We start from the raw sequence: 23,557 nt of genomic DNA, 5'->3' as shown, positions 1-23,557 counted from the left end.
CCCACGCCAATTTTTTTAATAATAAATCCTTTATTTTAATACTAAATGACAAGTACAGTAACCAACACTATCACTGTACTTCATATATATGTGACTGACATGTTTCTATCTATCTAATCTATGTGTGATGCTCTATCTTTCTGTTCTAAATTGTCGGGTACCGCTGCTGAATTGCCGGCCGGCTTTTTTAAAGAGACAGTGCATGAAAACACTATTATTTTTTTAAATAAATCCTTTACACTAAATGACAAGTACAGTAAGCAACACTATCACTGTACTTATTATATATGTGACTGACATGTTTCTATCTATCTAATCTATGTGTGAAGCTCTATTCTTTCTGTTCTAAATTGTCGGGTACAGATGCTGAATTGCCGGCCGGCTTTTATAAAGAGACGGTGCATGAAAACACTAATATTTTTTTTAATAAATCCTTTACACTAAATGACAAGTGCAGTAACCAACACTGTCACTGTGCTTCTTATATGTGTGACTGACATGTTTCTATCTATCTAATCTATGTGTGATGCTCTATTCCTTCTTGTCTAAATTGTCGGGTACCGGTGTATGCCGCTGCTGAATTTGCCGGCCGGCTTTTTTAAAGAGAGTGTCTTCTGAGCAGTTTGTCAGCTTTTGGCCACCTTTGCAGGTGTTTTCTATGTGTTTCCATGTGTTTTTGTTTGCCTGCCATTGGTTTTAACGGTGTTCGACGGTGTTCTAAGGTGTTCGACGAACAGTTCGACGAACAGTTCCTCGAACATCCCAGTGTTCGACGAACCGAACCGAACCCGAACACTACGGGGGTGGCTCAACACTAGTAGAGATGAGCGGTGTTCGACTAGAACTGTTCGCCAATCTCAAATTCGAGCTGTTTTGGGCGGTGTTCGAGTTGTTCGACGAACCCGAACGATTTGCAAAAAATTCGGCTGTTCGAGGTTATGTTCGATAACTGTTCGTGCACCAAAAGCATGTCCTGCATGTCTGGCGCTATTTAGAGCACCAATCATGCAGGGATTGTCTGCCACTCACTGTAATGCCACAGCCATGGTGGTTGTGGCATTACAGTGATTGCCCAAATCGATGGGAACAGTGCCAACAGTGAAACATGAAAAGCCGGCAATTCAGCAGCGGCATACACCTGTACCCGACAATTTAGAACCGAAAGAATAGAGCTTCACACATAGATTAGATAGATATAAACATGTCAGCCACATATATACGAAGTACAGTGAAAGTGCTGCTTACTGTACTTGTCATTTAGCGTAAAGGATTTATCAAAAAAAATAATAGTGTTTTCATGCACCGTCTCTTTAAAAAAGCCGGCCGGCAATTCAGCAGCGGTACCCGACAATTTAGAATAGAAAGAATAGAGAATCACACATAGATTAGATAGATAGAAACATGTCAGTCACACATATAAGAAGCACAGTGACAGTGCTGCTTACTGTACTTGTCATTTAGCGTAAAGGATTTATCAAAAAAAATAATAGTGTTTTCATGCACCGTCTCTTTAAAAAAGCCGGCCGGCAATTCAGCAGCGGTACCCGACAATTTATAACAGACAGAATAGAGCTTCACACATAGATTAGATAGATAGAAACATGTCAGTCACATATATATGAAGTACAGTGATAGTGTTGGTTACTGTACTTGTCATTTAGTATTAAAATAAAGGATTTATTATTAAAAAAATTGGCGTGGGGTTCCCCTTAATTTTAGGCTCTAGCGGAGGTTAAGCAGACGGCTGGGGCAGATGTTTGAAGCCTGGGAAGGGGGTAATACCCACGGAGCTTCCCAGGCTACTAATATCAGCCCCCAGCTGAATACATAGCCTTTACTAGCTATTAAAATGGGGGACCCCCCAAAAAAAATGACGTGGGGTCCCCCCTAATTTAATAGCTAGCAAAGGCTAGGCAGACAGCTGGGGGCTGATATTAATAGCCCAGGAAGGGAGCCATGAATATTGGCCCCCTCCCAGGCTAGAAACACCAGCCGTCAGCCGCCCCAGAAATGGCGCATTCATAGGATGCGCCAATTCTGGCACTTAGCCTCGCTCTTCCACGCTGCCCTGGTGCGGTGGCAGGGGGTAATAGGGTTGGGGTTGATGTCAGCTTATAATGCCAGCTGACATCAAGCCCAGGTTAGTAATGGAGAGGCGTCTATAAGACACCCCCATTACTAACCCCATAGTCAAAGTTAAAAAAAACACAAACACCCAGAATAAAGTCCTTTAATTGAAATAAAGACACAATTCTTTATTGTTCTAAATTAAACCATACTTACCGTCACGCCCATTCCAGCTGAAGCCAATGATCTCCTGCAATAAAAGAAAAATAATAAAGCAACCTCATCCTTACCTTTCCATGGTTCCCACGACAGCTTCAGCTCTGCTACATCGAGATGACAGGCTGGACCGCAGGAGAACGCTGCCATCCAGCCTCTCATCCCGCAGACACTGAGAAGCGCAGGCTTGCTTGCGCTGCTCAGCGTCTCTCTGTGACGACATCCAGATGAGCCGAGTTCATGTCCAATGAACTCGGCTCACCTCATGCACGTCACTGACAGCGTGGGAAAATTCTCACGCTGAAGCGGTGAGTGCAGGAGAATTCTCCCACGCTGTCAGTGACGTGCATAAGGTGAGCTCATGTCCAATGAACTCAGCTCACCTCCTGCACGTCACTGACAGCGTGGGAGAATTCTCCTGCACTCAGCGCTTCAGCGTGAGAATTCTCCCACGCTGAAGCGCTGAGTGCAGGAGAATTTTCCCACGCTGTCAGTGACGTGCATGAGGTGAGCCGAGTTCATTGGACATCAACTCGGCTCATCTGGATGCCCTCACAGAGAGACACTGTGGAGCGCAAGCAAGCCTGCGCTTCGAAGTGTCTGCGGGATGACAGGCTGGATGGCAGCGTTCTGCTGCGGTCCAGCCTGTCATCTCGATGTAGCAGAGCTGAAGCTGTCATGGGAACCATGGAAAGGTAAGGATGAGGTTGCTTTATTATTTTTCTTTTATTTCAGGAGATCGTTGGCTTCAGCTGGAATGGGAGTGATGGTAAGTATGGTTTAATTTAGAACAATAAAGAATTGTGTGTTTATTTCAATTAAAGGACTTTTTTCTGGGTGTTGTGTTTTTTTTAAATACTTTACTAGAAATTCATGGTGGTCATGTCTAATATTGGCGTGACCCCATGAATTTCGGGCTTAGGGCCAGCTGATAATGCCAAGCTGGCCCTAACCCCTTTATTACCCAGTGAGCCACCGCATCAGGGCCCTGGATGAGTTGGGTACAGCGCCAGAAGATGGCGCTTCTATGAACGCGCCATTTTCCGGGGTGGCTGCGGACTGCAATTTGCAGCGGGGGTGGCCCAGAAAGCTTGGGCCTCCCTGCGCTGCGGATTCCAGCCCCCAGCTGCCTAGTTGTACCTGGCTGGACACAAAAACAGGGCGAAGCCCCACATCAATTTTCTTTAAATTATTTCATGAAATAATTAAGAAAAAAAGGGCTTCCCTATATTGTTGTGTCCGGCCAGGTACAAATAGGCAGCTGGTGGTTGGGGGCAGCCCGTTCCTGCCTGCTGTACCTGACTGGACACAAATATAGTGCGAAGCCCCACGTCAATTTTTTTTAAATTATTTCATGAATTTCCTGAAATAATTTAAAAAAATTGAAGTGGGGCTTCGCACTATATTTGTGTCCAGCCAGGTACAGCAGGCAGGAACGGGCTGCCCCCATCCACCAGCTGCCTATTTGTACCTGGCCGGACACAACAATATAGGGAAGCCCTTTTTTTCTTAATTATTTCATGAATTTCATGAAATAATTAAAAAAAATTGAAGTGGGGCTTCGCACTATATTTGTGTCCAGCCAGGTACAGCAGGCAGGAACGGGCTGCCCCCAACCACCAGCTGCCTATTTGTACCTGGCCGGACACAACAATATAGGGAAGGCCTTTTTTTCTTAATTATTTCATGAATTTCATGAAATAATTAAAAAAAAAGTACGTGGGGCTTCGCCCTATTTTTGTGTCCAGCCAGGTACAACTAGGCAGCTGGGGGCTGGAATCTGCAGCGCAGGGAGGCCCAAGCTTTCTGGGCCCCCCCCCGCTACATATTGCAGTCCGCAGCCACCCCGGAAAATGGCGCGTTCATAGAAGCGCCATCTTCTGGCGCTGTACCCAACTCATCCAGGGCCCTGGTGCGGTGGCTCACTGGGTAATTAAGGGGTTAGGGCCAGCTTGGTATTATCAGCTGGCCCCAAGCCCAAAATTCATGGGGTCACGCCAGTATTAGACATGACCGCCATGAATTTCTAGTAAAGTATTTAAAAAAAACACAACACCCAGAATAAAGTCCTTTAATTGAAATAAAGACACAATTCTTTATTGTTCTAAATTAAACCATACTTACCATCACACCCATTCCAGCTGAAGCCAACGATCTCCTGCAATAAAAGAAAAATAATAAACCAACCTCATCCTTACCTTTCCATGGTTCCCACGACAGCTTCAGCTCTGCTACATCGAGATGACTGGCTGGACCGCAGCAGAACGCTGCCATCCAGTCTGTCATCCCGCAGAAACTGAGAAGCGCAGGCATGCTTGAGCTCCTCACTGTCTCGCTTTGACGGCATCCAGATGAGCCGAGGTCATGTCCAATGAACTCGACTCACCTCATGCACGTCACTGACAGCGTGGGAAAATTCTCACGCTGAAGTGCTGAGTGCAGGAGAATTCTCCCACGCTGTCAGTGATGTGCATGAGGTGAGCTCATGTCCAATGAACTCAGCTCACCTCCTGTACGTCACTGACAGCGTGGGAAAATTCTCCTGCAATCAGCGCTTCAGCGTGAGAATTTTTCCACGCTGTCAGTGACGTGCATGAGGTGAGCCGAGTTCATTGGACATGAACTCGGCTCCTCTGGATGTCGTCACAGAGAGACGCTGAGCAGCGCAAGCAAGCCTGCGCTTCTCAGTGTCTGCGGGATGACAGGCTGGATGGCAGCGTTCTGCTGCGGTCCAGCCTGTCATCTCGATGTAGCAGAGCTGAAGCTGTCGTGGGAACCATGGAAAGGTAAGGATGAGGTTGCTTTATTATTTTTCTTTTATTGCAGGAGATCGTTGGCTTCAGCTGGAATGGGCGTGATGGTAAGTATGGTTTAATTTAGAACAATAAAGGATTGTGTCTTTATTTCAATTAAAGGACTTTATTCTGGGTGTTTGTGTTTTTTTTAACTTTGACTATGGGGTTAGTAATGGGGGTGTCTTATAGACGCCTCTCCATTACTAACCTGGGCTTGATGTCAGCTGGCATTATAAGCTGATATCAACCCCAACCCTATTACCCCCTGCCACCGCACCAGGGCAGCGTGGAAGAGCGAGGCTAAGTGCCAGAATTGGCGCATCCTATGAATGCGCCATTTCTGGGGCGGCTGACGGCTGGTGTTTCTAGCCTGGGAGGGGGCCAATATTCATGGCTCCCTTCCTGGGCTATTAATATCAGCCCCCAGCTGTCTGCCTAGCCTTTGCTAGCTATTAAATTAGGGGGGACCCCACGTCATTTTATTTGGGGGGTCCCCCATTTTAATAGCTAGTAAAGGCTATGTATTCAGCTGGGGGCTGATATTAGTAGCCTGGGAAGCTCCGTGGGTATTACCCCCTTCCCAGGCTTCAAACATCTGCCCCAGCCGTCTGCTTAACCTCCGCTAGAGCCTAAAATTAAGGGGAACCCCACGCCAATTTTTTTAATAATAAATCCTTTATTTTAATACTAAATGACAAGTACAGTAACCAACACTATCACTGTACTTCATATATATGTGACTGACATGTTTCTATCTATCTAATCTATGTGTGATGCTCTATCTTTCTGTTCTAAATTGTCGGGTACCGCTGCTGAATTGCCGGCCGGCTTTTTTAAAGAGACAGTGCATGAAAACACTATTATTTTTTTAAATAAATCCTTTACACTAAATGACAAGTGCAGTAACCAACACTGTCACTGTGCTTCTTATATGTGTGACTGACATGTTTCTATCTATCTAATCTATGTGTGATGCTCTATTCCTTCTTGTCTAAATTGTCGGGTACCGGTGTATGCCGCTGCTGAATTTGCCGGCCGGCTTTTTTAAATAGAGTGTCTTCTGAGCAGTTTGTCAGCTTTTGGACACCTTTGCAGGTGTTTTCTATGTGTTTCTATGTGTTTTTGTTTGCCTGCCATTGGTTTTAACGGTGTTCGACGGTGTTCTAAGGTGTTCGACGAACAGTTCGACGAACAGTTCCTCGAACATCCCGGTGTTCGACGAACCGAACCGAACCCGAACACTACGGGGGTGGCTCAACACTAAACACTAGTGCTAAGCCTTGCATAGCCTGGGCATTTTTTCAGATCGATAAAGATGACACAACTCGTGTTATCTATAACATTTGTCAGCAAAAGCTAAGTAGAGGCCAAAAAATACATAGTTTGAGTACTTCATGCATGAACCGGTACATGGACATGAAGCATAAGTTGCAGTGGGAAGCTCAGTGTGCTACAATGCGGCCTAGCCGGCCGGGCCAACTGCCGTCTGCCATATCTTGTGCATCCGCGGCCTCTTCATCCTCTGTGACTGGGGGGACAGCAGTCACACCTGTTTTGGGGCGCAGACCTGCCACCTCTTTACCCGCAACAGCCAGCGTGATTGGCAGGTCATCATTTTCTTTGGAGGTGGTAACACCAGCTGGTGTTGAGCGCTGTCCGACATCGATAGCACCACCTTTGGATCAAGGCAACCTAACATGTCCGCCTGCATCTTCCTCACAGACCGGCAGTTTGCCGGGGACACCCTTATCAACCCCGTCTAAGCACAATAGCCAGCCCTCGGTCCCTCAGATGTGGACAAGTAAAAGACCATTTCCTCCTACCCATGAGAAAGCTAAGAGGTTGAATTTCACCATCTGCAAGCTCTTGGCTACAGAAATGCTGCCTTTCCGCCTGGTGGACACAGAGGATTTTCGAGACCTTATGTCCGTCGCAGTGCCCCAGTACCAGATGCCCAGTCGGCACTACTTCTCAAAGAAAGGTGTGCCTGCGCTCCACCAGCATGTCGCACACAACATCACCGCTTCTTTGAGAAACTCTGTGTGTGACAGGGTGCATTTCACCACAGACACTTGGACGAGTAGGCATGGACAGGGGCGTTACATGTCGCTGACTGGGCACTGGGTAACTATGGTGACAGCAGGACAAGGGGCTGCTGTCCAAGTCTTGCCGTCCACACGAGTTGTGCGTCAATCCTCTTTATGTCAAAGTTCCTCCACTGCTTCTGCCTCCTCAACCTCCTCTCGGTCTTCCACCTGCACCCAAAGCCTGTCTGGTCATGCCACAAGCTTTCTAACTGCGCAGAAGCGATCCTGCACACCTCCTTACTATGCTGGCAGTAGGGCTCAACGTCATCAGGCGGTTTTAACTTTGAAATGTCTGGGAAATGTGAGTCACACAGTTGAGGAGTTGTGGTCAGCTCTGGAGAACCAATTTCATGAATGGTTGTCTCCACTGGACCTGAAACCAGGGAAGGCAGTGTGCGACAATGCTGCAAACCTGGGTGCGGCCCTTCGCCGGGGCAATGTCACACACGTGCCTTGTATGGCTCACGTGTTGAACCTGGTTGTCCAGCAATTTTTAGCCCACTATCCCAGACTAGATGGCCTTCTGCAGAGGGCACGGTTGCTGTGTGCTCACTTCCGCCGTTCGCATCCCGCAGCTCAGCGACTTACATCTCTACAGAAGTCGTTGGGCCTGCCACTTCACCGGCTAAAATGCGATGTGCCTACTCGGTGCAATTCAACTCTGCACATGTTGCAGCGACTGTGGCAGCACCGACAAGCCCTGGTGCAATACGTTCTGACGTATAGCCTGGTCCAACGAGATCCAGAGGTGGGGCAAATCACGCTGGAGGAGTGGTCTCAGATCAGGGACCTATGCACCCTTCTGCACAGTTTTGAAATGGCGACGAAGATGTTTAGTGCTGACGATGCCATTATCAGCATGACTATTCCGGTGATTTACATGCTGGAGCACATGTTAAACAGAATTCGGAGTCAGGTGGTGGCACAAGAGGAGGTGGAGGAAGTAGAGGAGGAGGAGTTGTATGCGGAAGGGCTAACATCTGCAAGGTCCAGACGGTCGGCAGCACCAAGGCGGCAGGCATGTGAGGGTGGGGGAGATGGTTTTACCAGGGCGCATGGTAGCAGCCAAACTAGTGAGGAAGGTGCAGGAGCCCAGGAAGAAGTGGAGGACGAACTGATGGAAGACTCATCAGATGAGGGAGACCTTGATCACATTTCTGTTGTGCGAGGTTGGGGGGAGAGGACAGAGGAAGGAAGCATGATTGTTACCTCGCCACCAACACAACAGGGACTTGGTGCTCCTGGATGCGCAACACACATGAGTGCCTTCTTGCTGCACTACCTGCAACATGACCCTCGAATTGTGAGAATAAGAAATAATCCTGACTACTGGGTTGCCACACTGTTAGATCCCCGGTACAAAAGTAAATTTGCAGAAATTATTCCTGCCATAGAAAGGGATGCACGCATGCAGGAGTATCAGCAGAGACTGTTGCAGAATCTTACATGTGCTTTTCCACAAAACACCAGTGGTGCACGTAGTGAATCTCACAGTTCCAACTTGCCAACCGTGGGACCGTCAAGTGTTCAGCACTCAAACCGTAACAGAACCACAGTATCTGCTGGTAACATCAATTTTGCGGAATCATTTCACCACTTTTTTAGCCCATCCTTTGCAAGGCCACAGGAGACAAGAAGTCTGACACATAGTCAACGCCTAGAGACGATGGTACAGGAGTATCTCCAAGTAAACATTGAAGCCATGACTGTGTCACTGGACCCTTGCTCTTTTTGGGCTTCCAATCTGGATAAATGGCCGGAGCTAGCCACTTACGCCTTGGAGATCTTGTCATGCCCTGCAGCCAGCGTTCTGTCTGAACGTGTGTTCAGCGCTGCTGGTGGTGTGCTGACAGATAAGCGCACGCGGCTCTCCACTGATAATGTAGACAGACTCACGTTCATAAAGATGAACAAATCATGGATCCGAAACGACTTTTCTACCCCTGTGTCATCCTGGGGAGAGTAAAAGCTTGATGATTGGTTAAAATCACCCTACCAACCGTTTTAAGCTTTCAAATTACTAATCATGTTTATCTGTATCTTGGCTGGAAAATAATTTGGGCTTTGTAGCAGTGTGCAGCACTGATTCTATTAGGCCATCTATAGTAAGCTCCACCAGATTTAAAATTACTAATCATGTTTATCTGTATCTTGGCTGGAAAATAATTTGGGCTTTGTAGCAGTGTGCAGCACTGATCCTATTAAGCCATCTATACTAAGCTCCACCAGCTTTCAAATTAATAATAATTTTTAGCTGCATCTAGCCCGGAAAATAATTTTGGGGCTCCGAGATGCGCAAGACACATAAGTGCCTTCTTGCTGCACTACCTGCAACATGACCCTCATATTGTCAGAATTCGAAGTATTCATGACTACTGGGTTGCCACACTCTTAGATCCCCCAAACTTTTCGATCAACCTTTTCATTTTAATAAAGACCAAAAAAATTGTCATTTTTGAAATTATAAGCATTAGCAGGTTATTAGAAACTGAAATCAAACAGTTTTCAACTCAAAACTTTATTCTAGGTGATGTTACATTTTCACATAGGACCCCTTGTTCGAAAGGAGCTTCTGAACTCTCTCGTCCATTGAATTTGTCAGGTTTTGGATGGTTTCTGCTTCAATTGTTTTGCATGAGGACAGAATACCCTCCCAGAGCTGTTGCTTAGATGTGAACTGCCTCCCGCCATCATAGACACTCCTTTTGATGATGCTCCAGAGGTTCTGAATGGGGTAGAGGTCAGGGGTAGTGTTGAGCCACCCCCGTAGTGTTCGAGTTCGATTCGGTTCGTCGAACACCCGTGTGTTCGTCGAACTGTTCGTCGAACTGTTCGTCGAACACCTTCGAACACCGTTAAAACCAATGGCAGGCAAACAAAAACACATAGAAACACATAGAAAACACCTTCAAAGGTGTCCAAAAGCTGACAAACTGCTCAGAAGACACAACTAACACATGGAAAAGTGACAAGTACATATAGTCATGCGAAAAGAAAAGAGGTGGAGGAGTAAAATGAGGGGGAGACACAGATATAGGCATGTCATGCCCTTCTAAAATCCAAAAAGTGAGAAGCCGAGACGGCCAGTCCGCTCCTGCCCGTGCCACCTCCGTGTCGCCGGGTTTGTGCCAGAGCCGCGGTGAACCCTGACGGCCAGCCCCCCTCTCCCAATACTGGTGCCTGTCCGCTGGTGGGTCGAGAGAGCCCCCCTGTGGTGGAGGCAGCTCTAAGCTTTTTAATTTAAATTGTCCCTCTAATTTGAATGAATACACTTTAAATCCATTTACAAGGATCTATTGGAGGGCAAGTCTCATGCCAGCAGCGGCGTAATTCCAGCTCCAGTAGCGTCCACTAAAGCTGCTGCAGTTAAAAAGCTTTTATAAGGATCGAGCTCGGCTGTCCACCGCAAGGCATCCTAGTGCCAGTCCCAGCCCCTATGCCTTGGGGTGCCTCCTGATGCTCTTCACTAAGTATCCCGTGGTCCCGAAACATTTCCTTTGAAAAAATTAAGTGTCCAAACTACAGGTGGTGTAGCTTGCTTAACAGCCGGGATAATCCGCTGACTAGCAGACACTGCTACTAGGCACAAAGTATTTCCTGGGCTAGATGCAGTTAAAAATTTGTAAGTAGATACTCTCGTTGGATGCTGAGAAAGCATTCCATAGAGTCTCCTGGCACGCCATATATGATTCTCTTAAAAAGCTTGGGGTAGGGGTCTAGGGGACCCTTTTATAGCCAAAATCACGGCCCTGTATCACAATACGTCACCTAGGCTGAAGATAAATGGAACTGTAGCACCGAGGGCTCGGTTGCTACAGACGTATTGCACCTCACCCAGAGGTGTGATATCTCACTCTCAGATAAGGATGGAGTGTGGATCAGGACCCGACACCTGCATGCATTACACCACATTGCCGTGGGGCAGGGCGACCAATATGCCCCTGAGATGGGCACGACAGTCCCTGTCCCTGGCTGGAGTGGGGGGAGGGAACACTGAGGAAGGGGAACCCTGCAGTGCAGGAGCAGGGAGGAAGCAGTTCCTGAGTGCATTGAGAAGGGAGTATAAAAGGTGGGCACCATCTTAGTTCAGTGCAGAGAAGTCTGAGCAGAAGTGGCAGGGAGCAGGGGCTCTGCATGAGCTCTGCTCCGGAGGCGGGCCTAGTAACAGAGGCCCAGGCCTGCAAGAGGGAGAAGGAAGGAAGAGGAGCGGAGAAGGCTCCAGGAATGAGGAATGAAGGGATCCCAGGGGTGCGGACGGGCGAGTCGCCACCGCACGCCCGAATCCACCTGCGTGGAGGGGTCAGGCCAAAGGGGGAGACCGGTCCCCGAACTAGTGGAGGCAGGAAATGACCCTCAGCTAGAAACCGGAGGCTCTGACATTTTATGTGGCGCAGCCCCTTGCTCCACCCGCTAGGAAGGCACCACATAGGGTCAGGGAAACTGGCGCCAAGTTTACCAAGAGGAGGCCCGAGGCAGCCGGACAGAAGTGTTGGTAAGAAAGGCCAGACAAAGGACACACAAAGGGGGTCCTGTGAAGCGCTCCAAAGTTATCTGGGAGTTGTCTGAGCCCCTCACCTGGTGAGCACAGTACGACGTGGGCAGCCGTTACCTGCAGACGTGGTCTGTTTAATAAGAACTGTGAGTAAAGGCCCTGAACTGCATCACTGACTCCGTGTCGTTACTGCTGCTGCCCTGCACCATCACCCCCATCCTCCGCATACACTGCCCTGAGGCTATACTCCTCCCGTGGGGAGTTATGCTACGCTCTGCTGCACCCACAACACCAGCCTTAGCGGTCTGCCCTGTAGCGGCGGTTCACTCTGACCGCAATCCACGGGTGGCGTAGTCGGACATTTAAACATCAAAACCACATAAATAGTTCCGCCACTGGTTTGACCGCCCTGAGCCACGGAACCGGACCGCCGCCACGAAGACTACAACCACCAGCATCCACCAAAAAGGGTCCGGCTCCGGGTGTCCCAAGGCCCAGGGGGTGCGTCAGAACATTTTCATCACCTTTCACAATCACCAATGGGACAAGGCAGGGATGTCCTCTGTCCCCTCTCTTATACATCCTAGTGACGGAGCACCTGCTCTCATCAATTCGCCATAACCCCAATATTAGGTGGATTGGGGTGGGAGGCACCGAGTACAAGTGCTCTCTATTTGCTGATGATGTCCTAGTATATATCACTCAATCACATATATCCATCCCTGCTGTTATGGCTGAAATAGATCACTTTGTTACATGGTAAAATTTTAAAATCAATGCAGCGAAGTCTGAGGCCCTCGGTGTCTCCCTCCCTAAATCCATATAGGATTCCATCCAGTCCAACTTTCCCTTTGCCTGGCCCTCACAGGGTATCAAATACTTAGGAATTCCTATTCATAGAGACCTCTCCCATCTATGTTATCTTAATTTTGGGCCCTTTATTGAACAATTCCGTACAGACCACGATTGGCAAGTTAGAACTGTAAGATTCACTACGTGAACCACTGGTGTTTTGTGGAAAAGCACATGTACACCGCGTTCCAAATTATTATGCAAAAAGTGTTTAGGAGTGATAAGGGAAGAATTTGTTTGTTTGTCAGTTAAACTCATTGATGGTGATGTGTGTCAGGGCTCTTTATATCACTGTAAGCAATTGCAGACACCTGTGCTAATTAGTTTGGCAGGTGTGTCCAATGAAAGGCAAGACTACTTAAGAAGGCTCTCTCACATTATTAAGCAGCCTACATTTTCTGCCAAAATGGGAAAGAAAAAGGATGTGTCGGCTGCTGAGAAGCAACAAATTGTGGAGTGTTTAGGTCAAGGCATGACTACAATCAACATTGTGCGATGATCAGGATGAAGTGTCTTGGCAATCAAGAAGTATGTAGCTGATTCACAGTACACACGTGTGCGTGCTGATAAGGGCAAATTGAGGACTCTTTCCTACAGGCAATTACGTCAGGTTGAAAGAGCAGCGGCAAAAAAGCCTTGTCATAGCAGCAGACAAGTTTTTGAAGCTGCTTGTGCCTCCAACGTCCCCCGAACAACAAGATGCAGGGTCCTTCAGAGGTTTGCAGCTGTGCATACGCCATCCTGTCGACCTCCTCTATCCACTTCACACAAGCAGAAACGGCTCCAGTGGGCCAAACATTACATGAAGACTGATTTCAAAACTGTTTTGTTCACGGATGAGTGCCGTGCAGCGCTCGATGGTCCAGATGAATGGAGTGGAGGATGGCTGGTTGATGGACACCCCACGCAAACACGGCTACAGCGCCAACAAGGAGGAGGTGGAGTAATGTTTTGGGCTGGAATCATGGGGAGAGAGATTGTCGGCCCCTTTAGGATCCCTGAAGGCGCTAAAGATGAACTCCATAATGTATGTGGATTTTCTCAAACAGCACTTCCTGCCATGGTTCAAGAAGAAGAACCGTGTATTTCACAGCAAGATCATTTTTCTGCATGATAATGCACCATCTCATGCTGCACATAAAACATCTGCATCTCTGGCTGATATGGGCATAAAAGGGGACAAACTTATGGTGTGACCCCCATGCTCCCCTGACCTCTACCCCATTCAGAACCTTTGGAGCATCATTAAAAGGAGTGTCTATGATGGCGGGAGGCAGTTCACATCTAAGCAACAGCTCTGGGAGGGTATTCTGTCCTCATGCAAAACAATTGAAGCAGAAACCATCCAAAACCTGACAAATTCAATGGACGAGAGAGTTCAGAAGCTCCTTTCGAACAAGGGGTCCTATGTGAAAATGTAACATCACCTAGAATAAAGTTTTGAGTTGAAAACTGTTTGATTTCAGTTTCTAACAACCTGCTAATGCTTATAATTTCAAAAATGACCATTTTTTTGGTCTTTATTAAAATGAAAAGGTTGATCGAAAAGTTTGGGGGATCTAAGAGTGTGGCAACCCAGTAGTCATGATTACTTCGAATTCTGACAATATGAGGGTCATGCTGCAGGTAGTGCAGCAAGAAGGCACTTATGTGTCTTGCGCATCTCGGAGCCCCAAAATTATTTTCCGGGCTAGATGCAGCTAAAAATTATTTTTAATTTTAAATCTCGTGAAGCTTATTATAGATGGCCTAATAGGATCAGTGCTGCACACTGCTACAAAGCCCAAATTATTTTCCAGTCAAGATACAGATAAACATGATTAGTAATTTGAAAGCTTAAAACGGTTGGTAGGGTGATTTTAACCAATCATCAAGCTTTTACTCTCCCCAGGATGACACAGGGGTAGAAAAGTCGTTTCGGATCCATGATTTGTTCATCTTTATGAACGTGAGTCTGTCTACATTATCAGTGGAGAGCCGCGTGCGCTTATCTGTCAGCACACCACCAGCAGCGCTGAACACACGTTCAGACAGAACGCTGGCTGCGGGGCATGACAAGATCTCCAAGGCGTAAGTGGCTAGCTCCGGCCATTTATCCAGATTGGAAGCCCAAAAAGAGCAAGGGTCCAGTGACACAGTCGTGGCTTCAATGTTTACTTGGAGATACTCCTGTACCATCGTCTCTAGGCGTTGACTATGTGTCAGACTTCTTGTCTCCTGTGGCCTTGCAAAGGATGGGCTAAAAAAGTGGTGAAATGATTCCGCAAAATTGATGTTACCAGCAGATACTGTGGTTCTGTTACGGTTTGAGTGCTGAACACTTGACGGTCCCACGGTTGGCAAGTTGGAACTGTGAGATTCACTACGTGCACCACTGCTATTTTGTGGAAAAGCACATGTAAGATTCTGCAACAGTCTCTGCTGATACTCCTGAATGCGTGCATCCCTTTCTATGGCAGGAATAATTTCTGCAAATTTACTTTTGTACCGGGGATCTAACAGTGTGGCAACCCAGTAGTCAGGATTATTTCTAATTCTCACAATTCGAGGGTCATGTTGCAGGTAGTGCAGCAAGAAGGCACTCATGTGTGTTGCGCATCCAGGAGCACCAAGTCCCTGTTGTGTTGGTGGCGAGGTAACAATCATGCTTCCTTCCTCTGTCCTCTCCCCCCAACCTCGCACAACAGAAATGTGATCAAGGTCTCCCTCATCTGATGAGTCTTCCATCAGTTCGTCCTCCACTTCTTCCTGGGCTCCTGCACCTTCCTCACTAGTTTGGCTGCTACCATGCGCCCTGGTTAAACCATCTCCCCCACCCTCACATGCCTGCCGCCTTGGTGCTGCCGACCGTCTGGACCTTGCAGATGTTAGCCCTTCCGCATACAACTCCTCCCCCTCTACTTCCTCCACCTCCTCTTGTGCCACCACCTGACTCCGAATTCTGTTTAACATGTGCTCCAGCATGTAAATCACCGGAATAGTCATGCTGATAATGGCATCGTCAGCACTAAACATCTTCGTCGCCATTTCAAAACTGTGCAGAAGGGTGCATAGGTCCCTGATCTGAGACCACTCCTCCAGCGTGATTTGCCCCACCTCTGAATCTCGTTGGCCCAGGCTATACGTCAGAACGTATTGCACCAGGGCTTGTCGGTGCTGCCACAGTCGCTGCAACATGTGCAGAGTTGAATTCCACCGGGTAGGCACATCGCATTTTAGCCGGTGAAGTGGCAGGCCCAACGACTTCTGTAGAGATGTAAGTCGCTGAGCTGCGGGATGCGAACGGCGGAAGTGAGCACACAGCGACCGTGCCCTCTGCAGAAGGCCATCTAGTCTGGGATAGTGGGCTAAAAATTGCTGGACAACCAGGTTCAACACGTGAGCCATACAAGGCACGTGTGTGACATTGCCCCGGCGAAGGGCCGCACCCAGGTTTGCAGCATTGTCGCACACGGCCTTCCCTGGTTTCAGGTCCAGTGGAGACAACCATTCATGAAATTGGTTCTCCAGAGCTGACCACAACTCCTCAGCTGTGTGACTCACATTTCCCAGACATTTCAATGTAAAAACCGCCTGATGACGTTGAGCCCTACTGCCAGCATAGTAAGGAGGTGTGCAGGATCCCTTCTGCGCAGTTAGAAAGCTTGTGGCATGACCAGACAGGCTTTGGGTGCAGGTGGAAGACCGAGAGGAGGTTGAGGAGGCAGAAGCAGTGGAGGAAAAATGACATAAAGAGGATTGACGCACAACTCGTGGGGACGGCAAGACTTGGACAGCAGCCCCTTGTCCTGCTGTCACCATAGTTACCCAGTGCCCAGTCAGCGACATGTAACGCCCCTGTCCATGCCTACTCGTCCAAGTGTCTGTGGTGAAATGCACCCTGTCACACACAGAGTTTCTCAAAGAAGCGGTGATGTTGTGTGCGACATGCTGGTGGAGCGCAGGCACACCTTTCTTTGAGAAGTAGTGCCGACTGGGCATCTGGTACTGGGGCACTGCGACGGACATAAGGTCTCGAAAATCCTCTGTGTCCACCAGGCGGAAAGGCAGCATTTCTGTAGCCAAGAGCTTGCAGATGGTGAAATTCAACCCCTTAGCTTTCTCATGGCTAGGAGGAAATGGTCTTTTACTTGTCCACATCTGAGGGACCGAGGGCTGGCTATTGTGCTTAGACGGGGTTGATAAGGGTGTCCCCGGCAAACTGCCGGTCTGTGAGGAAGATGCAGGCGGACATGTTAGGTTGCCTTGATCCAAAGGTGGTGCTATCGATGTCGGACAGCGCTCAAGACCAGCTGGTGTTACCACCTCCAAAGAAAATGATGACCTGCCAATCACGCTGGCTGTTGCGGGTAAAGAGGTGGCAGGTCTGCGCCCCAAAACAGGTGTGACTGCTGTCCCCCCAGTCACAGAGGATGAAGAGGCCGCGGATGCACAAGATATGGCAGACGGTGGTTGGCCCGGCCGGCTAGACCGCATTGTAGCACATTGAGCTTCCCACTGCAACTTATGCTTCATGTCCATGTGCCGGTTCATGCATGAAGTACTCAAACTATGTATTTTTTGGCCTCTACTTAGCTTTTGCTGACAAATGTTACAGATAACACGAGTTGGGTCATCTTTATCGATCTGAAAAAATGCCCAGGCTATGCAAGGCTTAGCACCCATGCGACCTGAAGAGCCACCACGACTTGTGGTGAGAGGCAGAGTTGTGTTTGAGGATGCAGTTGTTGACGTGCTTCCAGTACTACGTCTCTGTCCAGGAAGGCGCAACCTGACCTCGTCGTCACTAGCATCTTCCTCCACCTCCTCTGCTGACCTCATCTCTTGGCTGACTGTGGGTTGACAGTAAGTGGGATCTCCGACCTCATCATCATCACCCTGTGCGTTATCACACCTGTCGTCCTCAGAGCCAACCTGTTCCTGCCCTGACAAAAAACTAAAGTTGTCGCTCCAATCAGGTATTTGAGTCTTATCATCGTCTTCCTCATTGTCTCCACCAACAGGAGTTACAGTTTGGGAATGAGGGTCTACATTATGGTCAGAACCTTCTGCGTCTGGTCCTGGATCCGACTCATAAAGATTCTGGGCATCAGTGCAGATCATTTCCTCGTCTGGATTCACAGAAGCGCTGGAGTCGACCTCTGATTCCCAGGCTATAGTATGAGTAAACAGCTCTGCAGACTCAACCATCTGTTCTACCTCATACTCAGACGGGCAGCTGGAGATTTGGGAGCTGTGAGGAAGCAAGTGCGATTTGGGTGACACCTTTGAGGACTGGAGTATTTGTGATGTTGAAGTTGATGTGGAGGAGAGCCCACTTAAAGGAGCACTTGATATCCGTTGAAGCACCTGCTGTTTTTGTGCCTCATCTGGAATTTGTAGCGATTGGCGTGGCCGTAAGAAAGGGATCTTATCACATTGTCCGCTAAAAGAAGTAGACATTTTAGTTTGGCTGGAAGATGGTCTTTCTTCTGCACCTACCCCACGGACACAACCTTTTTTCCCCTTCCCAACACGCCTATTCCCCTTTCCACCAGCAGCAGGCCTTTTTCCACTCATTTTGGTGGTTAACTAATTCACAACTCTGGAGTTGTTTGCACAAAAAAACAATGGATGGTAACCGAGCAGAGCTGAGTGGCCAAACTGTGGTATTAGGCCAAAACTATTGGCTGGGTTAGATGCAGAAAAAAATTATTTTTAATTTGCAACCTGATGGAGGTCAGTATAGATGGACTAATAGACCAAGTCCCACATACTGCTAGAAGCCCAAATATTTTTTCAGAGCTAGATGCAGAAAAAAATTATTTTTAATTTGCAACCTGATGGAGGTCAGTATAGATGGACTAATAGACCAAGTCCCACACACTGCTAGAAGCCCAAATATTTTTTCAGAGCTAGATGCAGAAAAAAATTATTTTTAATTTGCAACCTGATGGAGGTCAGTATAGATGGACTAATAGACCAAGTCCCACACACTGCTAGAAGCCCAAATATTTTTTCAGAGCTAGATGCAGAAAAAAATTATTTTTAATTTGCAACCTGATGGAGGTCAGTATAGATGGACTAATAGACCAAGTCCCACACACTGCTAGAAGCCCAAATATTTTTTCAGAGCTAGATGCAGAAAAAAATTATTTTTAATTTGCAACCTGATGGAGGTCAGTATAGATGGACTAATAGACCAAGTCCCACACACCGCTAGAAGCCCAAATATTTTTTCAGAGCTAGATGCAGAAATTTTTTTTATTCAATTTGCAACCTGATGGAGGTCAGTATAGATGGACTAATAGACCAAGTCCCACACACTGCTAGAAGCCCAAATATTTTTTCAGAGCTAGATGCAGAAAAAAATTATTTTTAATTTGCAACCTGATGGAGGTCAGTATAGATGGACTAATAGACCAAGTCCCACACACTGCTAGAAGCCCAAATATTTTTTCAGAGCTAGATGCAGAAAAAAATTATTTTTAATTTGCAACCTGATGGAGGTCAGTATAGATGGACTAATAGACCAAGTCCCACACACTGCTAGAAGCCCAAATATTTTTTCAGAGCTAGATGCAGAAAAAAATTATTTTTAATTTGCAACCTGATGGAGGTCAGTATAGATGGACTAATAGACCAAGTCCCACACACTGCTAGAAGCCCACATATTTTTTCAGAGCTAGATGCAGAAAAAAAATATTTTTAATTTGCAACCTGATGGAGGTCAGTATAGATGGACTAATAGACCAAGTCCCACACACCGCTAGAAGCCCAAATATTTTTTCAGAGCTAGATGCAGAAAAAAATTATTTTTAATTTGCAACCTGATAGAGGTCAGTATAGATGGACTAATAGACCAAGTCCCACACACTGCTAGAAGCCCAAATATTTTTTCAGAGCTAGATGCAGAAAAAAATTATTTTTAATTTGCAACCTGATGGAGGTCAGTATAGATGGACTAATAGACCAAGTCCCACACACTGCTAGAAGCCCAAATATTTTTTCAGAGCTAGATGCAGAAAAAAATTATTTTTAATTTGCAACCTGATGGAGGTCAGTATAGATGGACTAATAGACCAAGTCCCACACACTGCTAGAAGCCCAAATATTTTTTCAGAGCTAGATGCAGAAAAAAATTATTTTTAATTTGCAACCTGATGGAGGTCAGTATAGATAGACTAATAGACCAAGTCCCACACACTGCTAGAAGCCCAAATATTTTTTCAGAGCTAGATGCAGAAAAAAATTATTTTTAATTTGCAACCTGATGGAGGTCAGTATAGATGGACTAATAGACCAAGTCCCACACACTGCTAGAAGCCCAAATATTTTTTCAGAGCTAGATGCAGAAAAAAATTATTTTTAATTTGCAACCTGATGGAGGTCAGTATAGATGGACTAATAGACCAAGTCCCACACACTGCTAGAAGCCCAAATATTTTTTCAGAGCTAGATGCAGAAAAAAAATATTTTTAATTTGCAACCTGATGGAGGTCAGTATAGATGGACTAATAGACCAAGTCCCACACACCGCTAGAAGCCCAAATATTTTTTCAGAGCTAGATGCAGAAAAAAAATATTTTTAATTTGCAACCTGATGGAGGTCAGTATAGATGGACTAATAGACCAAGTCCCACACACTGCTAGAAGCCCAAATATTTTTTCAGAGCTAGATGCAGAAAAAAATTATTTTTAATTTGCAACCTGATGGAGGTCAGTATAGATGGACTAATAGACCAAGTCCCACACACTGCTAGAAGCCCAAATATTTTTTCAGAGCTAGATGCAGAAAAAAATTATTTTTAATTTGCAACCTGATGGAGGTCAGTATAGATGGACTAATAGACCAAGTCCCACACACTGCTAGAAGCCCAAATATTTTTTCAGAGGTAGATGCAGAAAAAAATTATTTTTAATTTGCAACCTGATGGAGGTCAGTATAGATGGACTAATAGACCAAGTCCCACACACTGCTAGAAGCCCAAATATTTTTTCAGAGCTAGATGCAGAAAAAAATTATTTTTAATTTGCAACCTGATGGAGGTCAGTATAGATGGACTAATAGAACAAGTCCCACACGCTGCTAGAAGCCCAAATATTTTTTCAGAGATAAATGAAGAAAAAAATTATTTTTAATTTGCAACCTGATGGAGGTCAGTATAGATGGACTAATAGACCAAGTCCCACACACTGCTAGAAGCCCAAATATTTTTTCAGAGCTAGATGCAGAAAAAAATTATTTTTAATTTGCAACCTGATGGAGGTCAGTATAGATGGACTAATAGACCAAGTCCCACACACCGCTAGAAGCCCAAATATTTTTTCAGAGCTAGATGCAGAAAAAAATTATATTCAGTTTGCAACCTGATGGAGGTCAGTATAGATGGACTAATAGAATGATGCTATGCCCAAAAGATTTTACTTCACTATGTGCAGTAAAAAAATTGGTATTCTATACACAGGTGGTATATCTTGCAACACAGATAGGCTACTCCACTGACTAACACACTCTGCAATAGGCCAAAAAGGATTAGCTTTGCTAGATTCAGCCAAATTCTGTGAAAAAAACTTGCACAGCACTGGCACAGACCTGCCTGGCAAAAACTGATAGGAACTGATGTAACCTAGTCCTGAAAAGGACTCCAATTACAATTAGTCTTTACTCCCACAATCTATCTATTTAAGAGCACAGACCTGCCTGATAAAAGTCGTAGGAAATGCTGTAACCTAGTCCTTAAAAGGACTGCAATCACAACTATTCCCTACTCCCAAGCTATCTGTATATTTGTGCGAAAATTGGCTTGAAATTAACAAGGTATATCGCACACAGCAACAGTGGTGCCGTCTAACACGCAGCTGCAGCAGTGAGAAAATGGTGGCGACGGGGAAAATGGCTTGGTCTTATAGGGCAAGGACATGTGACATACACTGCCAATCACACATGCCCTTGCTTGTGTGAAAAAAAGCACTTCGCTCCGTGTGTGCGCTGCTGATAGGCTGACAGATTGCACCTCCCCACTGCAAATGCGGGAAAGAGAAAAAAAAATGGAGATCTTCATTGTTCCTGCAGAGATCCATCCCCTGCCCCTCCCCCCGCCCCGCTGTACACTCAAACTGCGTATTAACATTAATTTTCATCATTACTGAGAAAAAATCCAGTTATGATTTTGGTGCACGAACAGTTATCGAACATAACCTCGAACAGCCGAATTTTTCTCAAATTGTTCGTGTTCGCCGACCGGCTCGAACACCGCCCAAAACAGCTCGAATTTGAGATTGGCGAACAGTTCGAGTAGAACAACGCTCATCTCTAGTCAGGGGAGCATGGGGGTCACACCATAACTTTGTCCCCTTTTATGCCCATATCAGCCAGAGATGCAGATGTTTTATGTGCAGCATGAGATGGTGCATTATCATGCAAAAAAATGATCTTGCTGTGAAATACACGGTTCTTCTTCTTGAACCATGGCAGGAAGTGCTGTTTGAGAAAATCCACATACATTATGGAGTTCATCTTTAGCGCCTTCAGGGATCCTAAAGGGGCCGACAATCTCTCTCCCCATGATTCCAGCCCAAAACATTACTCCACCTCCTCCTTGTTGGCTCTGTAGCCGTGTTTGCGTGGGGTGTCCATCAACCAGCCATCCTCCACTCCATCCATCTGGACCATCGAGCGCTGCACGGCACTCATCCGTGAACAAAACAGTTTTGAAATCAGTCTTCATGTAATGTTTAGCCCACTGGAGCCGTTTCTGCTTGTGTGAAGTGGATAGAGGAGGTCGACAGGATGGCGTATGCACAGCTGCAAACCTCTGAAGGACCCTGCATCTTGTTGTTCGGGGGATGTTGGAGGCACCAGCAGCTTCAAAAACTTGTCTGCTGCTATGACAAGGCTTTTTTGCCGCTGCTCTTTTAACCTGACGTAATTGCCTGTAGGAAAGAGTCCTCAATTTGCCCTTATCAGCACGCACACGTGTGTACTGTGAATCAGCTACATACTTCTTGATTGCCAAGACACTTCATCCTGATCATCGCACAATGTTGATTGTAGTCATGCCTTGACCTAAACACTCCACAATTTGTTGCTTCTCAGCATCCGACACATCCTTTTTCTTTCCCATTTTGGCAGAAAATGTAGGCTGCTTAATAATGTGAGACAGCCTTCTTAAGTAGTCTTGCCTTTCATTGGACACACCTGCCAAACTAATTAGCATAGGTGTCTGCAATTGCTTACAGTGATATAAAGAGCCCTGACACACATCACCATCAATGAGTTTAACTGACAAACAAACAAATTCTTCCCTTATCACTCCTAAACACTTTTTGCATAATAATTTGGAACACAGTGTACATGTGCTTTTCCACAAAACACCAGTGGTTCACGTAGTGAATCTTACAGTTCTAACTTGCCAACCGTGGTCTGTATGGAGTTGTTCAATAAAGGGCCCAAAATTAAGATAACATAGATGGGAGAGGTCTCTATGAATAGGAATTCCTAAGTATTTGATACCCTGTGAGGGCCAGGTAAAGGGAAAGTTGGACTGGATGGAATCCTATATGGATTTGGGGAGGGAGACATCGAGGGCCTCAGACTTCGCTGCATTGATTTTAAAATTTGACCATGTAACAAAGTGATCTATTTCAGCCATAACAGCATGGATGGATATATGTGATTGAGTGATATATACTAGGACATCATCAGCAAATAGAGAGCACTTGTACTCGGTGCCTCCCACCTCAATCCACCTAATATTGGGGTTATGGCGAATTGATGAGAGCAGGTGCTCCGTCACTAGGATGTATAAGAGAGGGGACAGAGGACATCCCTGCCTTGTCCCATTGGTGATTGTGAAAGGTGATGAAAATGTTCTGATGCACCCCCTGGGCCTTGGGACATCCGGAGCCAGACCCTTTTTGGTGGATGCTGGTGGTTGTAGTCTTCGTGGCGGCGACCCGGTTCCGTGGCTCAGGGTGGTCAAACCAGTGGCGGAACTATTTATGTGGTTTTGATGTTTAAATGTCCGACTACGCCACCCGTGGATTGCGGTCAGAGTGAACCGCCG

This window comes from Phyllobates terribilis, unplaced genomic scaffold (genome assembly GCF_046119375.1).
Source record: "Phyllobates terribilis strain yellow unplaced genomic scaffold, ASM4611937v1 Scaffold_8__6_contigs__length_399053987, whole genome shotgun sequence".
Classification (NCBI taxonomy): Eukaryota; Metazoa; Chordata; class Amphibia; order Anura; family Dendrobatidae; genus Phyllobates; species Phyllobates terribilis.
The sequence above is the reverse complement of the archived record's forward strand: the minus strand, read 5'-3'. Positions refer to the sequence as shown.